Here is a 5996-nt window from a genome sequence, read left to right on the forward strand (position 1 = left end):
AACATCACATGAATGGAACGTGGGGTGGGAATCACAGTAGCCTTCAGTCCACACTAGTAAGGGCTCACTAGATAGTGTGACGCAGAAAGAGCGATTCTATTGATCTATTCACTCTCATTTCCCTATGCACGTGACTCACGCTGTTATTATACTAGAAGTGCAGTAAACATGATTGATTATCATTTGTGTTACCACAGTTTCACTACAAATACCACGATTAAACCGTGGTTACTGAGTCAGATCACGCTCACTTGAGACTCATGTGGTTTTGCTAGAATGAAGTGTGAGTGATGTTTGTAATGGCTACTTCAATATGAACTGGACCACAGGAGCACAACAGTACTGGAGTTTTTGTAGTGTCTGTAGTGTTTGTTGTGTCTGTAGTGTTTGTTGTGTCTGTAGTGTTTTGTTGTGTCTGTAGTGTTTGTTGTGCATCTTTAGTGTGTCTGTAGTGTTTGTAGTGCATCTTTAGTGTGTCTGTATTGTTTGTAGTGCGTCTGTATTGTTTGTAGTGCATCTTTAGTGCATCTTAGTGTGTCTATAGTGCGTCTTTAGTGTGTCTGTAGTTTTTGTAGTGTCTGTTGTGTTTCTGTAGTGCATCTTTACTGTGTCTGTATTGTTTGTAGTGCATCTTTACTGTGTCTGTAGTGTTTGTAGTGCATCTTTAGTGCATCTTTAGTGTGTCTATAGTGCGTCTTTAGTGTGCCTGTAGTTTTTGTAGTGTCTGTTGTGTTTCTGTAGTGCATCTTTACTGTGTCTGTATTGTTTGTAGTGCATCTTTACTGTGTCTGTAGTGTTTGTAGTGCATCTTTAGTGCATCTTTAGTGTGTCTATAGTGCGTCTTTAGTGTGTCTGTAGTTTTTGTAGTGTCTGTTGTGTTTCTGTAGTGCATCTTTACTGTGTCTGTATTGTTTGTAGTGCATCTTTACTGTGTCTGTAGTGTTTGTAGTGCATCTTTAGTGTGTCTTAAGTGTGTCTGTAGTTTTTGTAGTGTCTGTTGTGTTTCTGTAGTGCGTCTTTAGTGTGTCTGTTGTGTTTCTGTAGTGCATCTTTAGTGTGTCTGTAGTGTATGTAGTGCGTCTTTAGTGTGTCTGTAGGGCGTCTGTAGTGGGTCCATAGTGTATGTAGTGTCTGATGTGTCTGTAGTGCGTCTGTAGTGTCTTTAATGTGTCTGTAGTTTTTGTAGTGCCTGTTAGTGTCTTTAGTGTGTCTGTAGTTTTTGTAGTGTCTGTAGTGCGTCTGTAGTGTTTGTTGTGTCTGTAGTGCGTCTGTAGTGTTTGTTGTGTCTGTAGTGCGTCTGTAGTGTTTGTTGTGTCTGTAGTGCGTCTGTAGTGTCTTAGTGTGTCTGTAGTTTTTGCAGTGTCTGTAGTGCCGTCTGTAGTGCATGTAGTGTCTGTAGTGTGTTTAGTGTGTGTAGTGTTTGTAGTGTGTTTAGTGTCTGTAGTATCTGTAATGTGTGTAGTGTCTGTAGTAAAAGCAAAGTGACCACTGCTGCAGGGCGAATCTTTACTATGATTCCCACAATGCACTGAGCAGAATCGTTGTGATAATCATGTTTTAAAAGCATAAAATCCTGATAGGTATTTTTTAAACTAACACTGTACAGGAAATAACACACAACATTTTTTTCACTGCATTTGTACAAGTTTAATACTTTTTTTCATGAAGGGTGACCAATAGTAATGATTAATAAACAAAAACAAGAATGAAACATGGAGTATCAAGATTTAATTCAGAAGGTCATTATTGTGTTGGAGTGCTTTGAAATACGGTGTTTTGAGAAGTTCAATGGCAACAGATGATAACATATTCATTGGCTTTAAAGTAAAGACCTCATAAACGTCAAGTAAAGTTCATAAAAAACATAAAAAAAATGTTTATTAATTGTGATTAAAAGTTTGAGCAGAATAATGGCGATGATCATTTGACCCATGATCGTGCCGCCCTAGTTTACCACAAATGTACTATAATCTAACCACGACTGCTGTGCTTTTACTGCAAACATTACAGTTAAACATTGGTTACCGTAGTAACATCATGTTAGTTTATATAAAAACTTAAATGTTAAACCGAGTCTTGTCACAGTAACGTCATGTGTTGTGTTTTTTCAGCTGTGTTATATGAAGATGATGATGATGTTGTAATCTATACTATAGACTCATGAGCTTGGTGTGTTTCGATTTCTTTAAGTATGACACTCATGACGCATCATCTGTTTGAAACTAAAACTGCTGTCTTTAGATGATCTGAAATAAATCATACAAATCATTTGTGTCTTCCACAGCGTGATCATGGTGAGGACGTATAAAAGAAAGACCACAGGGCGAGCACGACTCCAGACATGATGCTGAAGGGCCGTCAGACAGGTGCTGTTGTTCAAGAAGACCATCCGAGCCGCAGCCGAGGAGTTCGGCATCAACTATCGCACCCTCGCTCGATACTGTACCAAAATCCCCCGAGAGGAGGTGGAGGAGACGGCGAACACCCGAGCTGCACGGTGGGCTTCATCGGCGCCAGACAAGTGTTCAAACCACGAAACAGAGACGGAACTGATCTCCTGCATCTCAAGAGCAACTGACATTATCACTCGCTGCCACCCAAAGCCATCAGAAAAGTGTCCTATCAGGTGGCGAGAGACACCAGCTGCACATGCCAGCGTCATGGAGGGAAAATAAACAAGCCAGCGCTGACTGGTTCGCTGCGTTCCTTAAGAGACATCCACGCTGTCCGTCAGATCGGCGGAGCCGTCGAGTCGCTGCGCTACAGGCCACGCTGAGATGTTTTACAGCAAACTGAAGGAGCTCGTGGAGCGACACACCGCTTCAAACCCGAGGACATCTGGAACGTGGATGAAATGGGCATCAGCACGTCTCAAAGAGCTGATCGTGTGGTCATCAGGAGAGGACAGACACAGCTCGGGTGCGTGTCGGACAGGGGACCTCTCGTGAGCGTGGCCTGTGCCGCCTCTGCTGCTGGAAACACCATTCCACCTTATTTCGTCTTCCCGAGAGTCCAGTTCAGGGAGCACTTTCTGACCGGCGCGCCTGTCGGGAGCTCGGGCGGAGCAAATCTTAACGTTGGATGAGAGAGGAGCAGTTTGTGGAGTTCCTGCGACATTCATGCGTCACACCCAAGGCTCGCCGAGCGACCCTGTCTCCTGCTCCTCGAACAGTCACGTATCCCATCTGTCTATCGAAGGACTCAGTTATGCCAAAACAAACAGCCTCGTGATGCTCTCTTTCCCTCCACACTGTCCTCAGAGCGTACAGCCTCTGGAGCGCTCCGTCTACGAGCCTTTAAGAGATGTGTGAACGCAGCATCGACAGCTGGATGCTGGGAAGCCCCGGGAGGAGTCTCACCATTCATCATATTCCTGGAATCGTCTCCAGCGCACTCCCGCTGGCCGTCACTCCACACAACATCACTGACGGCTTTAAAGCGTGTGGAGTTTTCTCTCTTGACCCGAACACTGACATCACCGCAGGATTACTGACCGGCTGCTCTCAACCTTCTGCGTCCAACCGTTCAGACAACACCAGCGAATGTGAGCGTCAGCTCAAAGCGGATAAACTTCCCTTTTACCAAAGACTGAAAAACTCTGAGAAAGATTGCGCTCATCTCCACTGGCTCTCCTGACATCACACACACACTCAATCTCCGTATCTTCATCTGTTGAATCATTTGCTGTTTAATAAGTTATTGCTAAGTGTTATTAAATATGACACGTTTTAAACAGATATGTTTTGGACGATTACTTTTTTCCAATCCTCAAAATGGTATCAACAAAGAGCAGGTCAGCCTGTGACAACATGCCCAGAGAATGTGCTCTCGTGCTCCAGATAATGTTCAGTTATGATATTTAATTTGGGATCTAAATCTGTTTTCATAAGTTGTTACGGGACTCTTAAGGTGTGATGACCTCTGCCATCTGTCTTTACAATTGCAGCTTTGTCTACCAAATTCAAACGCACCAGACGCTCCTTTTAAAAATGAGCAAGCCGAGAGAGGACTTTGCTTTTGAGCATTTGTGTTTTGGTTACTTTCCACATTTACTTCAGCTTTAAGTTACATTACATTTTCATTACACAGCGATCTGAAACCATTGCTGCCATCTTCTTTCCTTTTGGCTTTAGTGTTTAGTGTTTTCTCATGAGTTGCCACTCTTCTTCAAAAGGTTCTCAATCCTCCCGTTGAACTGCTCCTGCTCACTGATAAAAGAAAGTTTAAAGAAGTTGTAGACAAAATTGTCATTTGTCAGGATTTCATGCTTGTCATTTCTCCTTTATAGCATCCCTACACCCCTTATATCAATGACAGGCCCTTGTAAAGACAGTTTAACCGCATGATCATTTTATTACTTCGATTATTTCCAAGCATGATTACAGATGAGATCGATTACATCACAACATTATAGGTCTAATTAGCCAGCCAACAATTGATATTAAGAAAATAAGATACACGATTAATTGAGCACTAACTATCACAAACATGATAAACCCACATTAGGTGCACATCAATTTGAATCAGGATCATTAAGCTTTTTTAATAAAAAAGTATATTATATGCACATATGCTGGACTTAGATTTTTGAAGTTTGAATGAATCAGTATTTTATATAGAATAACCACTTTTCACTTTATTGAATGTACTATAAAAAGATTGAATCTGAAATGCCTCAATTTAAATATAGTAGGCCTACTGACAATTCCAGTCAACTGTGAAAAAATGTGAGGGGAAATCCTGAAATTCCAGGGTTGCTATGATAATTAAAGAAAAAAAAGATAAAATGTCAACACAACAACACGAGTAGTTGTTCGTTCATTGTAAATAACTGTGTGTTTATAAAGCAAAGAGGACTAGAACCCTCACATGCTCGCCTTGCTCTGTACTGCAAAGCGCGTTCACGACTTCTCTTAATACTTAATTACGTTGAAAAGGTCACGCTTGACGTTGTTAGAGCAGGGCAAAAAAAAAATCCATTTTCCTACGTGACATGATTGTGAACAAAGGTTGGTTTCTGAGAGTTCCCCCAGTCGCAGATGTTATATTTCAGAGAACGGTATGTGGTGGGAGTTCAAAGGAGAGAAGGCTATCTGGAGATGGAGGATGGCAGCGCTGATTGACTGCCAAAGGAAAACGGCCCAGAATGAGGGGGAAGCATCTTCTGCTTATGTGTGTGTGTAACAAAAGCGTCTTCTGCTGATGAGAAGGAGTGAGTGCACGGAAGGGGGTTGGACAACGTGTTGTTTTACAGATTTTGAAAATGGAGTCAGTTCGAGGTGGCAGTACTGATTGGCTGCTGAAGGAAAGAAGATCCGCCCAGAATTTAAGGAAGAGGTCACAGATTGGCTAGGAGGGAACAAAGAAACCAGAAGAGAGATCGACGTCATATTCTGTATTTAATGTGTTTTGTGAAACTTTCTGAGTTGTTGGTTCAGCTCATTGTGGAGCAAACAACCCAGCGCGCTGTGAAGCTTTTAAATCTGATAATAAACTTCACTTATTTTTGTGAAATATTGTCTCTTCAATACCTCAAATTTTTGAACATGCAGGACTGAATGAAAAGTCCAACAACGTGTGACCTTTTCCACGTAATTACGTGAAGAAGTGAGCACGCTGCGCAGAACAGAGCAAGGCAAGCCTTTGTGTTTATAAAGCATAAACATTTTTATTTTGTTTAGAAAATGACAGACGGTTTGGCTAGATCCTAATTCATCGTCTGGTATCGTTTAAAGCCCTTTGAAGCTGCACTGAAACTGTCATTTTGACCTTCAACCGTTTGGAGTCCATTGAAGTCCACTATAAGGAGAATAATCCTGGAATGTTTTCATTAAAATCCTTCAGTTCTTTTGGACTAATGGAAAAAATACATAAACATCTTGGATGACAACAGGGGTGAGTAAATTATCATGAAAATGTGTTAAAAGTGAATCATTCCTTTAACGCTACCTTCGTCTGAAGTTCATAACAGGTCCTTGAAAGGGTGAGCAAATGAC

Source organism: Barbatula barbatula (genome assembly GCF_947034865.1).
Source record: "Barbatula barbatula genome assembly, chromosome: 8".
Lineage (NCBI taxonomy): Eukaryota > Metazoa > Chordata > Actinopteri > Cypriniformes > Nemacheilidae > Barbatula > Barbatula barbatula.